Source organism: Ranitomeya variabilis, chromosome 3 (assembly GCF_051348905.1).
Source record: "Ranitomeya variabilis isolate aRanVar5 chromosome 3, aRanVar5.hap1, whole genome shotgun sequence".
NCBI lineage: Eukaryota > Metazoa > Chordata > Amphibia > Anura > Dendrobatidae > Ranitomeya > Ranitomeya variabilis.
In genome coordinates, this window is record NC_135234.1 from 747,101,848 (window position 1) to 747,126,391 (window position 24,544).

The following is a 24,544-nucleotide window of genomic DNA, read 5'->3' on the forward strand; positions in this document are numbered from 1 at the left end:
CCATACATTAGGGCCTTTTGGGCCTCATACTTATCATATCAATAGATCCATAAATCATGATCTCCTGGAACCTATACCCATTACATTGGGTCCATGAGGACCTATCGGGCCCCATACCCATTAAATCATTGGGTCCATATATGAGGGTCTTTTGGGCTCCATACACATTACATCATTGGGTCCATACATGAGGGCCACTTGAGCCCCATACCCACTGCATCATTGGGTCCACACATGAAAGCCTCTTGTGCCCAATTTCCTTTACATCAACTGGTCCATACATGGGGACTTTATGGGACCAATACCCATTACAACATTGGGTCCATCCATGAGGATCTCTTGGGCCCTATACCCATTATATAATTGGGTCCATATATGAGGGCCTCTTGAGCCTCATACCCACTACATCATTGGGTCCACACATCAAGGCCTCTTGTGTCCGAATTCCATTACATCAATTGGTCCATACATGAGGGCCACTTGGGCCACAAGTCAAGCCAAAAGTAGAGAATGACCTGTCTTGACTTCAGTTTTATGCAAGGCGCGAAAGGTGGTCTTCCTCGGAGCCGCTTGGCTATCACATTCCATAATATTTCACGGACGGTTGTGTAGATGACTCCAGCTTGTTCTTTTCACTTGTCAATCCAGAGACCGTGGTGGGACCTCAGCTCATATATCGCTAGTGAAGAACCTAAGAGAAGCACCCAAGGGATCGACAATGACTTTACATGAAAATGTAAATGAAAACCAGTAAAGTCAGAAAATAATAGGGAAGTCAAACCTATGTACAATATATAATATGTTCATCACTCCCCCACTCCAGAGACCAAGAATTGACATGAAATCACTTTAATTGGTCCCACGATACCCCTCCTTGGTGACAATTACCGCAAGCTACATACTTAACACGACCTCCTGCATCCACCTCCCACCGGGTCCCACATGAGGACGAGGATGAATTTAATAAGAGGCTTTTAGTCCCTATTCTACATGGGCATTTAATCAGTTTTTACTTTTCCTAGCGCGGCCACTGGAAGACATTGGAGGTCACCAGATAACATCTACACTTAATTGGTTTCAGATCCTTCAATATGGATAACGCGCAGTTCCATCGGCCCAGAAGGAACACGGTTTTATAAAATTCCTGTATCTTCGAGATTCTTTGAACTGAAAGATAATCCATAATCTCAGAGGAAAAAAGAGAATATGTATTCGAAAAATGAGCAGAGACCACCAGTTATGAGGGCTCCATGGTCGTCTCACTCACATATGTGCAGGTAAATGCTGAGGTGTTAAAGGGATTGTCTACCTTTGGGGTCTTTTATATTACTTAATTGCATGTATTTACGCCTAAAATTCATTATTGTAATTGGGTTTCATTAAAAATATGACACCATTTGCCTCCTGTAAGCCTTCGTTCTTCACTATTGCTGGCTGCAGAATGGGTTAACTGAGAATTCATCAGTGAGCTCCTTCTGATGGTCGAACAGGAAGTTTTTAACTCTTGCGCCAGTCTTTTTCTCAGCTGATTAATGATCACAGTTTACATAAAGACTGTAAAAGCCAAATGGGGCATAATTTTTAATGAAACCGAATTGCAAAAGTGTTTTTTAGCCCCAAGTATATGCATTTCGGTAAAGAAAAAAAAAATGTCTCCAGGGGTGGATAACCCCTTTAACTTCAAGAGCTGGGACACGGTTCACATTCTGTACCAAAGAACGCTTTTGTTATAGCGAAAATCCACAGGTGCACACTGTCTGTGTGCGGCAATGAAGGGAAACCAAGAAATTCCAGATAGCATGATCCAAAGAAGTAAAAGTCGGCAATGCACTGACAACAGTACAAAAAAAAAGTAAAGATCCAACGCGTTTCGTATCACTTTTGGTCCAAAACATGTTGCATTTTTTTTAATTGATATCTGATGCTTATTTTTTTTTTATTGGTTGTTTTTGGTGTAGGGCAACATTTAAAAGAAAAATTTTCCCCCCAAAAAATGAAAAACACACATATGCAAATCCGTCCTAAGGATGCTAACCCCCATTTAGACAGCTGTAAAAATACACCTCACACTTGGAAGTATGCAAATCAGTTTTGATGGTTTCACTTTACACCTCATCTATAATTAACCATGTGATAAAAAAGATGCCTCCGTCCGTCATGTGACGGCGCCAGAACGTGCGATTCATCCCGAATGAAACAATTTTCAATCTTATTCCCGCGTTGGTCAAAGTATAAGTGTTTAATGATGGAGTCTGGAATGTTTAAAATTAGGATGAAAGGCGCTGTCATGGAAACAAACCTCGTAGCGAGACTCGAATCATTAAAGGCATAATGAGAGAAGGTATAAAAAGTACAAAAAAAAGCGATATATTATCAATTTACTTCAATTGGTTCAATTACCGCTTTTTAACCGGATGAAATAGATAAAATGGTTGATGAAATATTTAAAGGGACAGAACTCCTTACCGTAACGTGGATCTGTCCGGCCTCTCTTGAATGCCCGTGTTAGTAAATATTTGCGTTCCTCATGTGTTTCCCTTCATTTAGAACACTGCAAAATGTTGTCCCAAATGAAACTTACACCTGGGTGTTTCCATTCCTTCTTGTTATTTAGAGAAAAATGAGCAAATTCCCAAAAAATTGGTTTCGGGCCAATTTGATTTGTTCCGAATCAAAAGTGTCAAAATGAACGGAAGTGTTGCTCTTTCTGCTCCTCCCATTTGGCGCTGAGGCAAAATATTAATCTCAGGTGTATTTTCCACCCCATGTCATAGCATAAGGCAAATCTGTCTCAGTGCCGCCAGGAGGGAGCGCCGGAAGAAACGGAGACCAGCTCGGAGGTCCGGGGTAATGTGACGTAATGACATGAGACAGCATAGGACACAGGTGATTATCAGGAATTTGATCATCCAGTGTCGGACCGAGGTGCTAAGGGCCCATCAGTAACATCAACTCCAGGGCCCCACTTTTCAACTACCTGTGAATATGACTTTATCCTCATTCATAAATTTCCATAGCAATAAGCTGGGGTGATTGTTACATTGATAAGATGTTGCCTTTGCCTGTATATGGTGAATCAAGTGTATTGTGCCAAGTACTGTTCATATAAGTGGGTGGTGGCCCCAGGGCTGTGGAGTCGGTAAGCCAAACCTCCGACTCCTCAATTTCCATGACACCCACTCCACCAAAATGGGCTCTGACTCCACGACTTGGACTCCACAGCCCTGCCAGGTAAGCCAAACCCCCGACTCCGACTCCTCAATTTCCACGACTCCGACTCCACCAAAATGGGCTTCGACTCCGACTCCACAACTCCAACTCCACTGCCCTGGGTGGCCCATTTCTGCACAGGCAGGGGCCCACCCAAGGATTATCCTGTTCTCCTTTGTGCCAGTCTGAACCTGATATTAACTCATTCCCAGCATCCACAGTCGTCCACCACTGTACTAGATTCATGAGAATCGAATTCCAAAAACTTCACATTTATTAGAATTCCAAATTTCATAACGAATTTAATTCATTGCGAAACTGATTTGCTAATCTTTAAGTACGCCGCTGTCAGCTGTGAGGATATAAGATATGACGTTAAATAGGGGTATTCTCAAGTTCGGAAGTTATCCCTTATCTATGGTATTGTCATGAGCGTGTCAAGTCTTCCTGAGAGATATGGGGTTAGAAGATCACTACGAATTGTGAATCACAGATCTTCCATTTAACGTGTGTTTGTGTCCCGTATTAAATGGATTTGGTTTCCTTTGGTGCTGAAGAGGTTAATGACCCTTTCTACGCTGGTTAGAAACTTGCAGCTCTATTTCAGCTGCTTCTGATCTGGTCATTACCTCTCCCTATAAAACCTGGCCAGACCTTCTCTGCCTTGTCCACAAAAGCTTTGCTTCCTAGCTCCTTGGAGTTGCTGTGCAAAATTGGAGATTGTTGTGTGCTGTTTTTGGGGTGTATGCTTTCCTCATAGTCCTATTCCTATTTTGTTGGGACATTCCTATCCTTCCCTATATACCTCTCTACTTTGGTGAGCGTTTGTATGTTTGTTGCTTTCTGTTATCCCTGTTTTATCTTTCTGTCTTGTTTACCTTACATTTCTATCCCAGGCCTCATGTGGTGGGGAAGGGGTCAGATCAGGGTTTAACAGGAGCATAACTAAGGACGAAAAAGAACCCGAACGAATGTCCAATGTTCAAATAAAGAATAATGTTTATTGTGGGATACCTAAACCATAGGGAGGGGTGGGAAAATACCAAAGAAAGAGGGGGCAACACAGGGGACAATAACTGTAAGTTAATATAGTGTGGCTCATGGAGTTATAACATAGTATAATTGTTATTATCAATGTATAACAAAAATCAAATCAAATAATCATTATGCCACAGAAATAAAAAATACAAAAGAGATCTAATCAAAAAAGATGCTGGTGTGCAAAATGTATACAGGCATATGGAAAGTTAAAGTGCAAATGCAAAGGGTCAGTCATGTAAGGAGGGTAAGATAGAGCAGATAATCGCACAACCCCCTGACGAAGGCAGACGCCGAAACGCGCGTCGGGGCAGGGCGCATCCAGGGGACCTCTAATAAACAGGCATAAGGTAAAAATTGTTTGGCTATTGAGCGTACTTAAGTGTACTTTATCTATAGATGCATATATATGTTCTGCGATTATCTGCAGGCAACAGGACGTGAACATGTTTTTCAAGTACGTCGAAGGCACTCGGTTAGCACATGAGCATGGCGGATACTGCCTTATCTGAGCACGTTCACTCATCACTATTAATGGCCTATTTTAGGGATAGGTCATGAATATCTAAGTGATGGACAGCCCCTTTAAATGTCCATGGTAGAGCAATAGAGCTTTCTATATACTGCTGTATAAGACGAGGAGCGGTGGAAACACAAGAGGACGGTAATATAATCCTGCCAGATAGATCATCCTGTTACATCTTCTCAAGCCGCCATCAACTAAGCACTGCGACATCGCAAAGCTTTCAAGTGTCTATCAAGAAGTTATTTGATAGAGCAGATGATTGGACGCAGCGCGGGCAGTTCTCATATTATTTCTCAAACAATCATAAAAAAGCGAAAAATCAATGAAGAACAAAAATCACACACACCGTACAAAAGCGCCACACACTTCAGCTAAAATATGTTTTTAAAGATTGGTTTATTTTTCCTTTTTTTAAAAAAAGAACCATGGAATTCCTTTTTCCAGACCACATCGAATAGAATTATGACAGTCATGCAGTTTTCCTACAGAAAACACAACAGTTATTTATTTGTGAGATCACATAGATACAACGTACAGAAAGCAAAAAAATAAAAATAAAAAAATGGAAGAAAATCAACATTGCTTTGTATCAGATATTCCGGAGATTCCAACCACGGTGACACCAATGCATAAATGATATCACATAGGGATAAAAATATAAATCCCGTCTTCTTCGCATTCTGTACAGATCCATGCTACCAGTTAAAGGGACCCGCTAAACGTGGCTGATAGATTGTGTCAGAGGCGGTGTACGACCAGAAGGGGAGGGACAGGATGCAAGAATTAAAAGTATGCAAATTAGCTCTCCTCCAATAGGTGGCACTAGACAGACAGATCCCTGGAGGAGAGCTAATTTGCATGCCTTTTTCCCAGGAAGCATTGCCTGGCCAATAACGCTCCCTACGCCATAAGGATTAAACAAAATAAATATGTAGTAAAGATGAGTGAATAGATTTGCTGAACTAAAACTGGACAGATCAGTATTCCGTGACGGCTGGATAGCCTCCTCCTACGAGGCTTCTTTTTTGATTAGTCAGCCTGGAATAATGTCTTGTGTGCCTCACGATGCAACAATGATTTCAAATTTGACATCTGAATACCCTCGGAGTTATCCGGGACTATTTTATTATTTTTACTACGGGCCTAAGAATTAACAGTCAGGTAATTGCTACCTACCTGACTGTATTTCTGCCAGCACAGACCACTCCAGACGGTGATTATGTGACTCCTGATCTGCTCTGCTGACAGAGTGAATGTTGATTGACAACTGGCTCCCCACTGTCTAACTGCGGGGAGCCAGCTGTCAATCAGCATGATGCCAGTGGTCACGCCCCATCAACAGAGCAGACTGGAAGAGGAAGAGATTCCCTATTGAAGTGAAGCAGCAGAATTGCTGGCAGGAGAGGACAGTAACCACTTTGAGCCGCTGCTGTTTAGAACAGGCAGGTAGTTAGTAACTACCTGCCTGTTAGTTATAAGGTCCATAGTAAAAAAATAAAATAATCCTGGACAACCCCTTTAATAGAGACCCCCAGGGCTGAGGAGCCAGAGCCCATTTTGGTGAAGTCGGAGTCGGTGTCATGGAAATTGAGGAGTCGGAGGTTTGGCTTACCGACTCCACAGCCCTGGTAGGGCTGTGGAGTCGGAGTCGTAGCCCATTTTGGTGGAGTCGGAGACGGTGTCATGGAAACTGAGGAGTTAGAGTCGGATGTTGGGCTTACCGACTCCACAGCCCTGGAGACCCCTACAATGATACAAATCTCACTGACCAGAACTTCTAGAAAAAAAATATGTCACAGGTTCAGATCTCCTAAATGAATACAGACTCCAGAAAAAAAATCCTTGAACAAATAGAGACCCTTCAGAGCCCCTGAACTATTTGAGGCCTAAGATAAAGTCCCCACTTACTACAGACTGCAGACAAGACTATATCTATACACTAAGGATGGGCCAAACTAACAAAATCCAGAAAGACCCTGTCACGATCCATGTTTGGATTAGTGGCAGCTCTGGTTTCACTCTGTTTTAAATACAGATTTTTGCTTTCAGGACCAGCGGGGATTAATATCAGTTTTTCCCCGCTGGCAATAAGCTGTAACTACAGTATGGCTAGGTCAGCTGATGTGGATGGTGCCCACTCCCACCATCCCTTAAATGCTCACCTGATGCATCATCTGACTGTCGGTGATAGAGCAATCTACAGGGACCTAGCCTGGAGGAAGGAGGTCGCTGGCTGCTGTGGTGTAACAGCTGGTTTTGTGAGCTCGTGATCCTGGTGCCTTTATTCTTCTGTTTGGTGCGCTGCAGCAGAGGAAGTTGAAGCTAAGTTGTGTTTTTACCCTTTCCCGTTCGTGTTTGTCACTGTCTAATGTGTGGTATTATCTGCAGTGGTGAGGCTAGCGCCCCTTACCAGCCAGTGTACTAGCCAGGGCAGTATTAGGTGACAGCAAGGGATGAGGTTCCTGACGCTGGTGGGGGGAAGGACCCACTTAGGGCATTAGAGGAGCTTCATATATTTAAGTAGTAGTTACCGAGACCACCCGGGACTACATAGCTTCCAGAAAGTGAACATACACATAAAAGCTTGCTGGACTACTATATGATCAACATGGTGGCTTCCTGACTCTCTTCAGGTAGATGATATCAGGGAAAATGAGGATTGGACATTCTGAATTTAAATGTACAATCTTTGACGGCTAATCAGTGAGAGGAAGTGACAAACTCTTCTGTCTCATACATACAACATCTAAAATCCCTCTTAATCCCCCCCCCCAAAAAAAAAAAAAAAGGTTTGGTAAATCACTGAGAGATCAGATGACACCTGCGTGTACAGCGACAGGAGGAGAGAAAAACAGATCATGTTGGAGCTTTCTATTTATCTCACACAGTGCTGGATTCACAGATACACTGCTCAGAACTGCTGTACAAAGACACATAATGGAGAGAAATAGTGTTATACCTCATGCAAACACACATGACGGCGTCATCTGGAATAACGGGTATGCTTTAAAGAATCTTACTTGAAGATGGCATATTGTGAAAAAATACAGTCAGCTCAAATAGTGAAGAGGGTCATGAAGGGGTGAACCTGTGACCCCCTTTACAGTTCATTCTTCTCAGGCATAATAAAAGCATTGATTCGCTGCTCCTTTACGTTCCTTTCTAATAATACAAAAGCACTTTACAGAAGATGGTTACATTTACAACTCTCCGTAGCACTTACATAAATGGAGCACTTAACTCTCTGTTACTCTCACGGTTCGTTGTGAATGTGTTTATGAGTTTTTTTTTAAACTCAAAATGCAAAAGCAGTATTGAATCTATCATAAATTGCTTTCTGAAAATGAGTCCTCGGGTTTAGCAACGTCCGCAAGCAGCTGTGATATTACAGAAACATCAAAACAACCAAATTCTAAGATTTGCATCAGGAGCTAATATGAATATTTCATACCTTGTGGCCAAGCAGTGCCACTATCAGTAAACTTAGTCTTCACTGTGTACGTGAAAATTACCGAGGCCTTTTATAAGACTCAGGACCGTCAAGATTCACCAGTTCTACATTCTCTATCGCTATATTATCCATATTCCATAATGTAATTTATTATGAGGAAATCATCCAGCCCCTGTATAAGAGCAGTTATAGTGTCGGCCATTACTACCTCTTGTGGTCGGCATTCCATAGTCTGACTGCTCTAACTGTAAAGAACCCTTTCCTGTTTAGCTGCCGGAATCACCTTTCTTCCACCCGTAATGAATGCCCCCTGGTCCTCAGTATGGTCTTTGGACGGAATAAGTCATATGCCAGTGTTTTGTATTGCCCACACACATATTTATACATGTAAATGAGATCTCCTCTGAAGCGTCTTTTTTTCGAAGCTAAACAAGCCCAACTTTTCCAACCTCTCCTCCTTTGAGAGGCCTCCATCCCTTGTAATAATCTAGTTGCCGCCTTTCAACTGACTCTAATCTCTGAATATCCTTTTTTAAATGTGGAGCCCCAAACTGGATCCCGTATTCTAGATGTGGCCTCACCAGGGATTTATAAAGGGGTAATAAGTAGTGATGAGTGAATATACTCGTTGCTCAGTTTTCCCGAGCACGCTCGGGTGGTCTCCAAGTATTTGTTAGTGTTCCGAGATCTAGTTTTTGTTGATTCAGCTGCTTGATTTACAGCTACTAGCCAGGCTGAGTACATGTGGGGGTTGCCTGGTTGCTACGGAATCCCCACATGTAATCAAGCTGTCTACTAGTCACAAATCATCTAGCAGCGGCAAGGAAAACAAAATCTCCGAACACTAACAAATACTCGGAGACCACCCGAGCATGCTCGGGAAAACCTGAGCAACGAGTATATTCGCTCATCACTAGTAGTGTTGAGCATTCCGATGCTGCAAGTATCGGGTATCGGCCGATACTTGCTGTATCGGAATTCCGATACCGGGATTCCGATACTCTTGTGGTATCGGGTATCGGGTATCGCAACAACATTAATGTTAAAATGTGTAAAAGAGAGAATTAAAATAAAAAATATCGCTATACTCACCTCTCCGACGCAGCCGGGACTTCAGCGAGGGAACCGGCAGCGTTGTTTGTTTAAAATTCGCGCTATTACTTGGTTACGTGAATTCCCGGCTTGTGATTGGTCAGGTCGGCCATGTTGCCGGGACGCGGACCAATCACAGCAAGCCGTGACGAAATTACGTCACGGCTTGCTGTGATTGGTCCGCGTCCCGGCAATATGGCCGCCCTGACCAATCACAAGCCGTGACGTCACGGGAGGCTGGACACGCGCCCATTTTAAAATGAGCGCGCCAGCCTCCCGGCTTGTGATTGGTTGACCGCGGCGCAACCAATCACAAGCCGTGACGTCACGGGAGGCTGGACACGCGCCCATTTTAAAATGAGCGCGTCCAGCCTCCCGGCTTGTGATTGGTTGACCGCGGCGCAACCAATCACAAGCCGTGACGTCACGGGAGGCTGGACACGCGCCCATTTTAAAATGAGCGCGTCCAGCCTCCCGGCTTGTGATTGGTTGACCGCGGCGCAACCAATCACAAGCCGTGACGTCACGGGAGGCTGGACACGCGCCCATTTTAAAATGAGCGCGTCCAGCCTCCCGGCTTGTGATTGGTTGACCGCGGCGCAACCAATCACAAGCCGTGACGTCACGGGAGGCTGGACACGCGCCCATTTTAAAATGAGCGCGTGTCCAGCCTCCCGTGACGTCACGGCTTGTGATTGGTCAGGGCGGCCATATTGCCGGGACGCGGACCAATCACAGCAAGCCGTGACGTAATTTCGTCACGGCTTGCTGTGATTGGTCCGCGTCCCGGCAACATGGCCGACCTGACCAATCACAAGCCGGGAATTCACGTAACCAAGTAATAGCGCGAATTTTAAACAAACAACGCTGCCGGTTCCCTCGCTGAAGTCCCGGCTGCGTCGGAGAGGTGAGTATAGCGATATTTTTTATTTTAATTCTTTCTTTTACACATTTATATGGTTCCCAGGGCCTGAAGGAGAGTTTCCTCTCCTTCAGACCCTGGGAACCATCAGGAATACCGTCCGATACATGAGTCCCATTGACTTGTATTGGTATCGGGTATCGGTATCGGATTGGATCCGATATTTTGCCGGTATCGGCCGATACTTTCTGATACCGATACTTTCAAGTATCGGACGGTATCGCTCAACACTAATCACTAGTAATAAGTCGTTGGGGTCGCAGGATTTTATCTGTTTTTATACACCCTAAAATATGGTTTGCTTTTGCGGCAGCTGCCTGACATTGAGTGCTGCTGCTCAGCTTACTTGTAACCAGAATCCCCGTTCTTCTCCTGTTCTGTAGTGCCGAGTATTCTCCCATCTAATGTATATGCAGCAGTAAGATTACTCCGTCCTCGGTGCATTACTTTACATTTATCTACGTTAAATCTCATTTGCCAAGTGTTTACCTATTCAGTCATCTTAGGCTAAGTTCACATTTGCGTAGGGCAGAGCTGCGGAGGGCGGCGTACTCCCTCGTAATTCCTCCGTTAAGTCCTGCCCACTGCCGCACCTCTTCCTTCAGCTCTGCCTAAGTCGGCAACAAAATGCAATATGTTGTGTTCGACGCAGTTCGGTGCAGCGTCAAAACAACACATGCGGAGGCATCTGCAAACATCCGCATGGCCTGCATACCCAATGTTAAAGATAGGTACGCAGGATGCATGCCAACGCAGGCGGAGCTGAATGGAAAAGGTGCGGCAGTGGGTGGGCTTAACAGAAGAAGTACGAGGTAGTAGGCAGCCCTCCGCAGCTCTGCCCAACGCAAATGTGAACCCGGCCTTATCCAGATCGATTTGCAATATTGTAATGTCAGGGTCAGATTTTAGTATCCTACATAGTTTGGAGCTGGCAGCAAAGAATAAGAATAAGACTGACACTTCACTCGCAACCCCATCCACAAGGTCATTAATAAGATTAAAAAGAATTAATCCTAACTCAGATCCTTGTGGTCACCGCTGCTCCCAGTACAGATCCTTGTGGCCCCCACTGCTCCTGATATAGAATCTTATGGTCCCCACAGCCCCTAATACAGATCCTTGTGGCCCCACTGCTCCCAGTACAGATCCCTGCAGTCCCCACTGCTCCCAGTACAGATCCCTGCAGTCCCCGCTACTTCTAGTACAGATCCCTATGTCTCCATTGCTCCCAGTACACATCCCTGTGGTTGCCACTGCTCCCAGTACAGATCCCTGTGGTCCCTACTTCTCCCAGTACAGATCCCTGTGGTCCCCACTTCTCCCAGTACAGATCCCTGTGGTCCCCACTGCACCCAGTACAGATCCCTGTGGTCCATACTTCTCCCAGTACAGATCCCTGTGGTCCCCACTTCTCCCAGTACAGATCCCTGTGGTCCCCACTGCTCCCAGTACAGATCCCTGTGGTCCATACTTCTCCCAGTACAGATCCCTGCAGTCCCCGCTACTTCTAGTACAGATCCGTGTCTTCATTGCTCCCAGTACACATCCCTGTGGTCACCGCTGCTCCCAGTACAGATCCTTGTGGCCCCCACTGCTCCTGATATAGAATCTTATGGTCCCCACTGCCCCTAATACAGATCCTTGTGGCCCCACTACTTCTAGTACATATCCCTAAATACAAATACCACTGATGCATATCAATGCAAACCTATCATAGGGATACACCCTATCATGGACGTCAAACAAATGACGGGGCGCAAACTCCACTGCTAATTAACTCCTACAACAAACCACGGAGTAAAGATACGCCAAAAACTACTGGGTAAAAATAGTAACAACTCTTTATTAGAAATAATATTAGACAAATGTATACAAAACTAGACATACAGGGTACACAAATAGTTCATGTATGGCGGACAAAAACCACTGTAAATGGCACCAGGGGGACAGAAGACAGCCGGTAATTAACCAGGACAGGTGAGTGTCATCAATTAATAATGTGTCCTTAAAGTGCATAGTGCTGATGAGTACCACCTATACCTGGTAAATCACCATACCTATCTGCATATCAGACACAGGGGTCAGTTAGAGGTGACAAAATAAATTTTAACATGTAATATATAATGCAGATGGATGGCACCTATACTTGATACATCACAACATATATCCATAGGCAGAAGAGTATGGTCAATTTAGAAGTACAAAAAGGACTGAATCTGTCTTACCCAATAAAGTCAGTGCCAGTGATTGTCCGGCGGCCCCGACGCGCGTTTCGCGTTAGGCTTCCTCGGGGGGTCTAGTACATATCCCTGCAGTCCCCGCTACTTCTAGTGCAGATCCCTGTGTCTCTATTGCTCCCAGTACAGATCCCTGTTGTCCCCACTTCTCCCAGTACAGATCTCTGTGGTCCCCACTGCTCCCCATACAGATCCCTGTGGTACCCCACTGCTGACTATATCCCATTTAGAGAACGCACCATTTTTGACGATTCTTTTTTCGGGTCATTTAGCCAATTCCTTACCCATCTGCATACGGTTTCCCCCAGTCCTTGCTTCTGTAGCTTCAGTATAAGGCTGTTATGTGGAACTGTATCAAATGCCTTTGCAAAGTCCAGATAAATCACATCAGCCGCATTACCTACATCCAGATTTGACCTATCTCCTCATAGAAACCCAATATGTTGGTCAGACATGACGTATTCTTCATGAATCCATGCTGGTTGCCAGTTATTACATTATTCTCTGCAATATTTTTTGTAGAACATCTCTTACAAAGTCATTCTTTCCTTTCTTAAATATCGGCACCATATCAGCCATCTTCCAATCCTCTGGCACCTACACTGTTGCAAGAGTCCAACCAGCTGAGACACATCGGTCTGTCAATTACTGAGCTCAGCTCCCTCAATATCCATGGATGAATGCCATTCTGCCCAGGGGCTTTGTCAGTTTTTCATGTGTTCAGACGCAGCCGTACTTTGTGTTAGTGCAATTATATCTTGCTAAATTGTTGTTTTGCTTCACACTGGTTATAAAAGTGTGGAAACTACGTGACCATAATACACATATTTCAGCCACAAGTCCAGATGGGCAAGATTTTCATCTTTAACAAGTCAGGACGAATTCAGCCATATAATTCTGATGCCAAACATGCCTTAAGGGGATTGTCTCAGCTTCTTAAATGGGTATAATTGGAATGAGCTTGTAAAAACAAGGAACTTCGCAATTTACCTCTTATTAAAATTCCTTTCCGTTCTCAAGAACCAAGGCGTTTTTAAAGCTATTGTTTACAGCTCGATGCCTAAGTTACCAGCCACCATTGCAGTCTATAAGAGGTAGCCGGTCTTATAGCCAAAGAGTGCAGCACTTACAAGGTCTGTGATATGGAGCTTGTAAGCGCTGCTCTGAAGCCAGCCAGCGTCAGTGTTCCTGTCCTTTTCCGATGCTGCAGAGGCACATCGGAGAGTACGAAGTTCGGACCAAAACAATGCCACCGGTCCAAACTGTTAATATTTGGGAGCGCACTGCAAGCATTAAGCACAGAGGCAGAGAAGCAGTGCCCTCCCAAATTAGATTAAAGCCTCCTGCACACATCAGGTTGACATTCCCCTGACAGATGATGTTGTGAGGGTGAAAGTTTCTTCTCAGAGGAGATAACCCACCACATAAGGGGTCTGTCTGCTTGCTTCCCTCCCCCCCCCCATACAGAACATACAGTATATATGCTTGACCAAGCTGAGCATACCCGTGTATGGGAAGGTCAGGAGCTATAGATGTCGGACAACCAGCTATCTAAGGTGAATGGCCATCTTTAGAGTGTAAATGTTGTGTGCAGGAGTGGACTGACCCTTTGGTAATTAGGGTTATATCCGAGTGGTCCTATCATTTTAAAATTAAACCTGAGAAAAAAGTAAATTACAGTAAGTAATATTTGCTCCTTAAAAGTATTTTACTAACCCAAATCTAGTGTTAGGCTCACCCAATGAGGTGTATTCATTAAGTCCCAGGTCTGGGTGGGCACATGGACCTTGGGCATTGGTGTACCAAGCAGCCATGTGGAAAACGAGGACTTGGCATGTAGGAAACTCAGGATCTGTAGAACAGGTGAAGGGGAGAAAAGCAAGGCTGAACCGAGTCCATCAGAAGTTTGTTTGCTGCAACTGATAGTTAAATGCAGATATGGCAGAGGGAGAGTGAACCTGCTGAGATGTAGGTATGCAGGACCAAAGAGTTGGAGCACAAATGGTGGAGAACACCAAACACAGGACACTAGAGTCTTAGGCAGACGCAAACCAGGAGCTGATGGAGGAGCACAGCAAACAAACAGGACTAGGATCCCTAATACCAAAACACAGGTGTGAGACTTATGGGACATGTGAAGATGTGGAGCACAAAAGAAGGCAGTGGACATAGGGGAAAGTGGTGGAGCCCTGCTAGCTATTTATCGCGATTTGCATACCGGACGTCACGTGTCAACTAGATTCTCATCTGCTTCTCTCGATAAAATATTGATTTGCCAATATGTGGTCTTATAAAGTGACTGCAGAAATTTAGCTGAAGTACGGAAAAATCTTTAAATTCTTCTACAGCGCCAACATGGTCAAAAATATACTGACAGGGGAGCGACCTAAAATTGGCACTGGAATAACAGTTTTCTTCTTTTTGGAAGAGAGCTCATTTGCCTCCTTTTTCCCAATAGAGCACTGCCTCCGGAGCAGACACAGACAGAAGAGGGCCCCTTTGTGGTCAGTTGCCTCCTTTTTCCCAATAGAGCACTACCTCCAGGAGCAGACACAGACAGAAGAGGGCCCCTTTGTGGTCAGTTGCCTCCTTTTTCCCAATAGAGCACTGCCTCCAGGAGCAGACACAGACAGAAGAGGGCCCCTTTGTGGTCAGTTGCCTCCTTTTTTCCAATAGAGCACTGCCTCCAGGAGCAGACACAGACAGAAGAGGGCCCCTTTGTGGTTAGTTGCCTCCTTTTTCCCAATAGAGCACTGCCTCCAGGAGCAGACACAGACAGAAGAGGGCCCCTTTGTGGTCAGTTGCCTCCTTTTTCCCAATAGAGCACTGCCTCCAGGAGCAGACACAGACAGAAGAGGGCCCCTTTGTGGTCAGTTGCCTCCTTTTTCCCAATAGAGGACTGCCTCCAGGAGCAGACACAGACAGAAGAGGGCCCTTTGTGGTCAGTTGCCTCCTTTTTACCATAGAGCACTGCCTCCAGGAGCAGACATAGACAGAAGAGGGCCCATTTGGGGTCAAATAGCTCATCGTAATCCACAATTCTATCTTCTCTAGAGGTAGAAGTCCTCATTTTTCCAATAAGGGCAGATGGGCAGATGTACTCCAAAAACCATCTGGATCTCCTCAATGAGATCCGACACTTAGCAATACAACCTCAGATCAAACAATTTTAGCTCCAACCATTTCCCCGAAAATATATTGTTCAAAGTCTCAGAATGGCAAGAAGGAAGGGGAAATAAATTGAAAAATTAATGAAAAATACAGGAGAATGCAGACGACATTTTATATAGATTTTTTTTTCCTGTTCGTTTGCAATTTGACACAGATTAAGTCCTGAAAATAACAATGGATTGGTTACCAAATCATTACTAAATGTCCGACCAAAGGAAAAGTGGTCAACACGGTCCCCTCTACTTTATTATATTATTGGTGCACACTGCCATTTTGGGTAGGATATTAGTTCCAATAATGAAAAACATCACATTGTCTTATTTCCAAATTATTTTCGGTCTTGGATGTCTCCTTTAAAAAATTGTACCTATTGGTGGCATAAAAAAAGGTTCTATTCTTGATGATGTTTCCATGCTGTGACGCGTCTCCCTCTCCCTCCATCACGTCCTTCTTAACAAGCTATCACTGCTGAGAACCACCGCTATTTTTATTAATAGGACACCAGAACGCTACAACCCACACAGTTTATAAATACAGCCAAAGCCTCGATGATGATCGCATTGGCCATTATAGATGGCTCCCTACTAACTTCTAAGCATAATTGCAATAAGGGTCACTTTTTAGATGGACCAATATGGATACACGTGGATCATACTGGTTAAAGTTACTGTAAAAAGACAAATGGTCATTTAATAGCAGGGTAGCATGCGCGCACTAGGTGCGCCACCGGGAGGTACGGCGCGCATCACAACAGGAAACAGGACCACTCAGTGGGGTCAGGGCGGAGGGAGGAGGTAGGGGACACCACGCAGGGGCGCTGCACTGTGCTCCACTGACTTTTGCAGTACTATAGACAATAAATAGAGAACTCACGTGCATGCAAGGCCATTGCTCCGTTCTAACAGAACATTCCAGAGCCCTGTTCTCAGAATTGGTCAGACTCCCAGAGATCATAAAGTTATTCCCGATCCTGGGAAAGAACAGCTATTATCACCAAGCACAAGCAGTGTAAAGATTACAAGACTATCTCCAGAGACCTTAGCATCCCAGCTTCTACAGTTCCGACTATTATCGTGAAGATTGCAACTGATGAAACAGTAAAGAACCTACTGGGACAAGGGGGAAAGAGGTAAATTGAAGCAAGAACTATGCAAAAATTGGTTTAAAGTATGGCTAAGAAATCACGTACTACATCCAGAAAACTTCAGTTTGCATACTTCTGGGGCACATTTCGACTAGACGTGTCCGGCCTCGCTCAATACACTTGAATTGAGTGAGGCTGCACACGTCTTGTTGGCATGTGACTGGCATACTTACAGTCACACGTCCGACGCTCCCGACACCAGAGAACCCTCACAGTGCGTGCGATGTGAGGACTCACAAGTCTACAGTCACGTAGAGTGGCTAAGACTTGTAGCCTACAGCCGGTCAACGCATGTAAAGAAAGGACTAAAAAGAGCAACTGAACTTTGCCATAAAGTTACAAAGACAAACCACAAACCTTCTGTGAAAATGTTCTGTGGATAGATAAACCCAAACTATAGCTCTTTAGCAAACTGAAGCCAAAAAAGAAAAGTGCTCCCTACCTACAGTGACTGGAAGCCTTGAAAATGTCAAGGCCTATTTACACGGACCAACCAACAGAACAATACAACTGAAAATCGGTGAACTTTTACCGAACGGCGGTCGTTTGACTACCTGTTTACACAGACAGATCAAAGCAAACCATGCTCACTGAGCGGCCTACACCAAATTGTTCAGTGTGCAGAGGCTTCCATTGTACTCGGCAGCATGAGTCCTGTTTACACAGGACAACGTGCTGCCGAGAATGATGATCCTTTAAGATTGAGAAAAAAAAAACATTTCATCCGATGATCAAGCGTTATGGGTGATTGGCAGCCTGTTTACGTTGCAAGATAATCGTGAATCAAGCACATTAAAGAATGTTCTTCACGACTATCTCGCTGTGTAAATGTCCATTTACAATGAAACTGTATTTTTTTTACACCTGGAAGCACAAAATGGGTCCTACAGTAGAATAATGACCCAAACCTCACATCCAAAAGTACATAAGCATTGTTAAAAAGAAAAAAAAATGGATTGATCTAAATTCAGATGAAAATTATTGGAGAACTGAATTCTGTTATTGGGAAGAAAACTGCAAAAATTCAAGAGCTGGAGAGAACAGCAGAAGAAACTACCAGCAGACAGGAGCAAGAAGTTTACAGGTGGCTACAAAAAAAAGTATGGATGCTATCTAAGGTCATGTCGCCAACTATTAGGGGAGGGATCTTTACCAAGTATAAGGCGAGGGGTCTTTACCAATAGGCGAGGGGCCTTTACCAAGTATTAGGGGAGGGGCCTTTACCAAGTATTAGGGGAGGGGCCTTTACGAAGTATTAGGGGAGGGGCCTTTACCAAGTATTAGGGGAGGGGTCTTTACAAAGTATTAGGGGAGGGTTCTTTACAAAGTATTAGGGGAGGGGCCTTTACCAAGTATTAGGGGAGGGGGCTTTACCAAGTATTACGGAAGGGGTCTTTACCAAGTATTAGGCGAGGGGTCTTTACCAAGTATTAGGGGAGGGGCCTTTACCATTAGGGGAGGGGCCTTTACCAAGTATTAGGGGAGGGACCTTTACCAAGTATTAGGGGAGGGGCCTTTACCAAGTATTAGGGGAGGGGTCTTTACCAAGTATTAGGCGAGGGGCCTTTACCAAGTATTAGGGGAGGGGCCTTTACCAAGTATTAGGGGAGGGGCCTTTACCAAGAATTAGGGGAGGGGCCTTTACCAAGCATTAGGGGAGGGGTCTTTACCAAGTATTAGGCAAGGGGCCTTTACCAAGTATTAGGGGAGGTGCCTTTACCAAGTATTAGGGGAGGGGCCTTTACCAAGTATTAGGTGAGGGGTCTTTACCAAGTATTAGGTGAGGGGTCTTTACCAAGTATTAGGCGAGGGGCCTTTACCAAGTATTAGGGGAGAGGCCTTTACCAAGTATTAGGGGAGGTGCCTTTACCAAGTATTAGAGGAGGGATCTTTATCAAGTATTAGGGGAGGGGCATTTACCAAGTATTAGGGGAGGGGCCTTTACCAAGTATTAGGGGAGGGGCCTTTACCAAGTATTAGGGGAGGGGTCTTTACCAAGTATTAGGGGAGGGGCCTTTACCAAGTATTAGGGGAGGGGTCTTTACCAAGTATTAGGCGAGGGGCCTTTACCAAGTAGTAGGGAAGGAGTCTTTAACAAGCATTAGGGGAGGGGCCTTTACCAAGTATTAGGGGAGGGGTCTTTACCAAGTATCAGGGGAGGGGCCTTTACCAAGTATTAGGGGAGGGATCTTTACCAAGTATTAGGGGAGGGGCCTTTACCAAGTATTAGGGGAGGGGCCTTTACCAAGTATTAGGGGAGGGGCCTTTACCAAGTATTAGGGGAGGGGCCTTTACCAAGTATTAGGGGAGGGGCCTTTACCAAGTATTAGGGGAGGGGTCTTTACCAAGTATTAGGGGAGGGGCCTTTACCAAGTATTAGGGGAGGGGCCTTTACCAAGTATTAGGGGAGGGGTCTTTACCAAGTATTAGGGGAGGGGCCTTTACCAAGTATTAGGGGAGGGGTCTTTACCAAGTATTAGGCGAGGGGCCTTTACCAAGTAGTAGGGAAGGAGTCTTTAACAAGCATTAGGGGAGGGGCCTTTACCAAGTATTAGGGGAGGGGTCTTTACCAAGTATTAGGGGAGGGGCCTTTACCAAGTATTAGGGGAGGGATCTTTACCAAGTATAAGGCGAGGGGTCTTTACCAATAGGCGAGGGGCCTTTACCAAGTATTAGGGGAGGGGCCTTTACCAAGTATTAGGGGAGGGGCCTTTACGAAGTATTAGGGGAGGGGCCTTTACCAAGTATTAGAGGAGGGGTCTTTACAAAGTATTAGGGGAGGGTTCTTTACAAAGTATTAGGGGAGGGGCCTTTACCAAGTATTAGGGGAGGGGGCTTTACCAAGTATTACGGAAGGGGTCTTTACCAAGTATTAGGCGAGGGGTCTTTACCAAGTATTAGGGGAGGGGCCTTTACCATTAGGGGAGGGGCCTTTACCAAGTATTAGGGGAGGGACCTTTACCAAGTATTAGGGGAGGGGCCTTTACCAAGTATTAGGGGAGGGGTCTTTACCAAGTATTAGGCGAGGGGCCTTTACCAAGTATTAGGGGAGGGGCCTTTACCAAGTATTAGGGGAGGGGCCTTTACCAAGAATTAGGGGAGGGGCCTTTACCAAGCATTAGGGGAGGGGTCTTTACCAAGTATTAGGCAAGGGGCCTTTACCAAGTATTAGGGGAGGTGCCTTTACCAAGTATTAGGGGAGGGGCCTTTACCAAGTATTAGGTGAGGGGTCTTTACCAAGTATTAGGTGAGGGGTCTTTACCAAGTATTAGGCGAGGGGCCTTTACCAAGTATTAGGGGAGAGGCCTTTACCAAGTATTAGGGGAGGTGCCTTTACCAAGTATTAGAGGAGGGATCTTTATCAAGTATTAGGGGAGGGGCATTTACCAAGTATTAGGGGAGGGGCCTTTACCAAGTATTAGGGGAGGGGCCTTTACCAAGTATTAGGGGAGGGGTCTTTACCAAGTATTAGGGGAGGGGCCTTTACCAAGTATTAGGGGAGGGGTCTTTACCAAGTATTAGGCGAGGGGCCTTTACCAAGTAGTAGGGAAGGAGTCTTTAACAAGCATTAGGGGAGGGGCCTTTACCAAGTATTAGGGGAGGGGTCTTTACCAAGTATTAGGCGAGGGGCCTTTACCAAGTAGTAGGGAAGGAGTCTTTAACAAGCATTAGGGGAGGGGCCTTTACCAAGTATTAGGGGAGGGGCCTTTACCAAGCATTAGGGGAGGGGTCATTACCAAGTATTAGGTGAGGGGTCTTTACCAAGTATTAGGCGAGGGGCCTTTACCAAGTATTAGGGGAGGGGCCTTTACCAAGTATTAGGGGAGGGGCCTTTACCAAGTATTAGGGGAGGGGCCTTTACCAAGTATTAGAGGAGGTGCCTTTACCAAGTATTAGGGGAGGTGCCTTTACCAAGTATTAGAGGAGGGATCTTTATCAAGTATTAGGGGAGGGGCATTTACCAAGCATTGGGGAGGGGCCTTTACTAAACATTATTTAGCAAGTATTAGAGGAGGGATCTTTATCCTTTCCATGTCATACACGTTGCTTCTTCTTTTTTACTTTTGTGAAATAATGGCAGGTATGGGAACAAGGTAAACTTTGGACACGCTATTATATTGGCTATAGTAGCATGGTATAACAGTGGCTCACCCACCAAACACACCAGACACAACTGCTTCATCTGGGGTGGTTGGTGGAAGTGACAATTTTTCTATTTCAAATACAGCCTACTCATCGCCGAAGACAAATAGTCATCCTATATGACTCAATCAGAAGGTTAACCTTCATCAGAATGGTGAAATTATCTGAAATGATGGCACGTAAAAGGTGTAAGGTCTTGATCACATGCTGCATTTTTGTTTCTATAATTTCATATACGGTAAATGCTGCTTAGCTTTTAAGGAGTGGTGCAATGTTTTCTGTACCTATGGAGGGGTCTTATGACTACCTGGACAGGAGACACAACCAGTATTCCTTTTCTCTGAGCCAAAGGCTAAGATTATTACCCAAGTTATGTGTCTAAAAACCCTGGAAAATTCAAAGTCTGGAACCTAGCACATACTTGCCAACTCTACCAGAACATAAAGGTGGCACCCGGTAAAAGGGCAAACCTCCCAATCTCTCGGAAGAGTCGGCAAATTTCCCAAGTGATGCCAAAGCCTTCCAAAACCAGTAGCTACTGAAGGTTATTAGCGCGTGACACTGGGATCTTCTATCATCCTATCACATACTCGAGAGTAAAATTTGTCAAATATTACTTATTATCAGGACCCATGCCCAGATTGTCCCACCTTACATACCTACATCCCAGGAGAAGGGGCATGGTGGTTCCTTCTTCGCAGGTGGTTCCTTCTTCGCAGGTGGTTCTTTCTTCGCATCCCCTACAGTTGTGGTATGCCGTTACACTGCACAAATTATACCGTAGAGTACCATTATAATTAGTAATTAGTAATCTTTCCTCCTACTATCGTATTTCTAAACTGTTTTCACAAAACAACTACCCACAAATCATTGGAAAAATTATTACCTAAAGGGTATGGAAGCCGCCTCGATCTCCTCCTTAGTACTGTACACGGAGAGCTGCCGCCTGCTATTCCCATGCTTCCCAGAGTAATACGTTTACAATGATAAAACCGCCGCTCATCACTCATCCCATATGTGTTTTTCCCAGCGAGGAAATTAGCATGAATTTACAATGCATTAGTAAGTTTGTAGACCTCGGCTGCAGAAGGAGAAGATGTAGAAGATGTAGTTGCGATTCTGATAAAACTGTGAGCGCGCGGGGGAAAAAAACGCCGCTCACTACCTACAAGGAAATATATTACAGTGACATTCTGTCAATCTCCTGTAATCATTTTTCTTCTTCCCCATATACATTATGAAAGGAATCTGCTGGAATAGGATTTATTTGATATAGGGGTTGCATCGTTTTAACCTTGTGGATTTTATTGTCAAGGTGAGAGCTAGAAAATTGTAAACTTGCACAATGAATGTAACAGCGCCGATTGTTCCCCACGTCTGCACTGTGCTAGTTGTCCAACCACAGAAATGTTACCGTATCATAAAGGGTTCTCTACGATAAAAAGAGGTAACGGGCGCCCAAGCAATATGGTAATATGAACATTGTGAGCCGATTGTGGTAACCCAAGGCTTCTAACACCACTAGCGAGCTGACAAATGTGGCTGTGCAACCCCAGTCTGAAGGTCTTCTACGATGGTGATCACTCCAAGGAAAAATGGCAGATGTTACTCAAAATTGTCACTATCGTTTCACCAAACTTTGCATAAAGTTAATAGAAGAAATTAGCTAATAAGTCTTTTCAGAGAAATCTGTTTCTTTCTCCCCTTTCCCCTGCCTCCTGGATTCACCACCCACTCTGAGAAAAACTCAGCTCAAATTTAACTTGGTCAAGATAAGACAGACTGCCTACTCACTGAGGGATCAGATTACAGCTGCCTAGTGAAACCTATAGTGAGGTGAGGGATGCAGTAAGACAGAACCAGCTGCTTTACCTTGTTTCTGCCACCTCAGTGCTGGACTCATATCTACACTGCTCATTACTGCTGTGTAAAGAGAGGAGAGCAGGAATCCCTCACGTCTGTGTGTGCTGTGTATGGGAGACATCGTAGTAGCTAATCTATAGTGAGGTGAGGGAGGCAGTAAGCCAGAACCAGCTGCTTTACCTTGTTTCTGCCACCTCAGTGCTGGATTCATATCTACACTGCTCAGTACTGCTGTGTAAAGAGAGGTAGAGCAGGAATCCCTCACGTCTGTGTGTGCTGTGTATGGGAGACATCGTAGTAGCTAATCTATAGTGAGGTGAGGGAGGCAGTAAGCCAGAACCAGCTGCTTTACCTTGTTTCTGCCACCTCAGTGCTGGATTCATATCTACACTGCTCAGTACTGCTGTGTAAAGAGAGGTAGAGCAGGAATCCCTCACGTCTGTGTGTGCGGTGTATGGGAGACATCGTAGTAGCTAATCTATAGTGAGGTGAGGGAGGCAGTAAGACAGAACCAGCTGCTTTACCTTGTTTCTGCCACCTCAGTGCTGGATTCATATCTACACTGAGGTCACTTGCTTTATTTCTCTTGCACACACACAAGACAACTCATTCTGAAGAGTCATTTGAAATGACAAGTACGCTGTAAAGTTTGTAATACATGAATCACACTACATGCAAAGTTTTGTGGGACATTTATGTAGTCAGTAGCCACATGCTTTTCCATAGGATTAAAAAAAACAGCATAAAGGTACATGTACCTGAATACCTACCTCTTCCATCAAGCCTAAAATCTGCAGTAACCACTGATCGACCAAACCGCTGCATGACCAGCTCTATGCTCGCCTACTGTATCCTCACCCATCCCTTGTAGATTGTGAGCCCTTGCGGGCAGGGTCCTCTCTCCTACTGTACCAGTCGTGACTTGTATTGTTTAAGATTATTGTACTTGTTTTTTATTATGTATACCCCTCCTCACATGTAAAGTGCCATGGAATAAATGGCGCTATAATAATAAATAATAATAATAATGTACAAAATGACAATTAATAAAAAACACCAAGAAAAAATTCCACTAAAAAGCCCTTAAAATGCATGTTAGATTGAAAGCCCGCTCGGCTTGTTACATGCAGTTCAGATGTAGCGGACAAGTTTCCAACAAGGATTTTGTAGCGGACACGTGAATTTTGCATCAGATTTTGCTCAGTATTGTAGGTGTTGCTTTTCTCTCCTGGAACTGAGAATCCAAAATCTGAAGCAATTCAGCTTGACAAGGCCAATTCTTCAATTAGGACATAAGGAAAGTGACAAGACCATATTGTGTCATGCATCAGTTGGACCTCACTAGATGAATCCCTGATTCTCACTGAAAGTTCTGAACACGTGTCAACCAGTTCTTGTCGTAAAACAGCTCTATTGGCCATCTCTCGTAGAATATACCCTGATCTTGATCGTCTACTTCTGCCACTATCATGCCTTCTCTCGGGGAAAATCTACCAGCAGTCCGACACCATCAATGCATTGGTTGATCCTCTTGTTCTGTAGAGTTATGAGGACAGTGCCCATAGGCTCTACCCATTACATACGGGATTGTCCTCTGGCCTTCCTCATTGCATGGCAGTATACAACAGTCATAAAGATGGAAATCTTCATCCTGTCGTAAAGGCAAGTAGAGATGTGTAGAAAGGTGTAAGCACCTACAAAAAGAGGTCACAAGTTCTTGAGATCTCTAAGGCTCCTTTGGGCGTTT

General features: G+C 44.7%; 1 protein-coding gene across 2 annotated transcripts in view; it reads right to left on the minus strand.

Annotated features, from left to right (window-relative positions):
* The window catches only part of FAT3 (FAT atypical cadherin 3), a 711,071-nt gene that overhangs the window by 613,770 nt on the left and 72,757 nt on the right, over nucleotides 1-24,544 (minus strand). Inside the window, exon 1 of one of the 2 annotated variants that reach the window (XM_077298546.1) lies at nucleotides 21,594-21,614. The exons of the other annotated variant lie outside the window; for it this stretch is intronic. The gene's annotated coding sequence lies outside the window, so the exon portion shown is untranslated. Of the gene's footprint in view, nucleotides 1-21,593; nucleotides 21,615-24,544 lie in introns of those variants that run through there. 2 annotated transcript variants of the gene reach the window in all.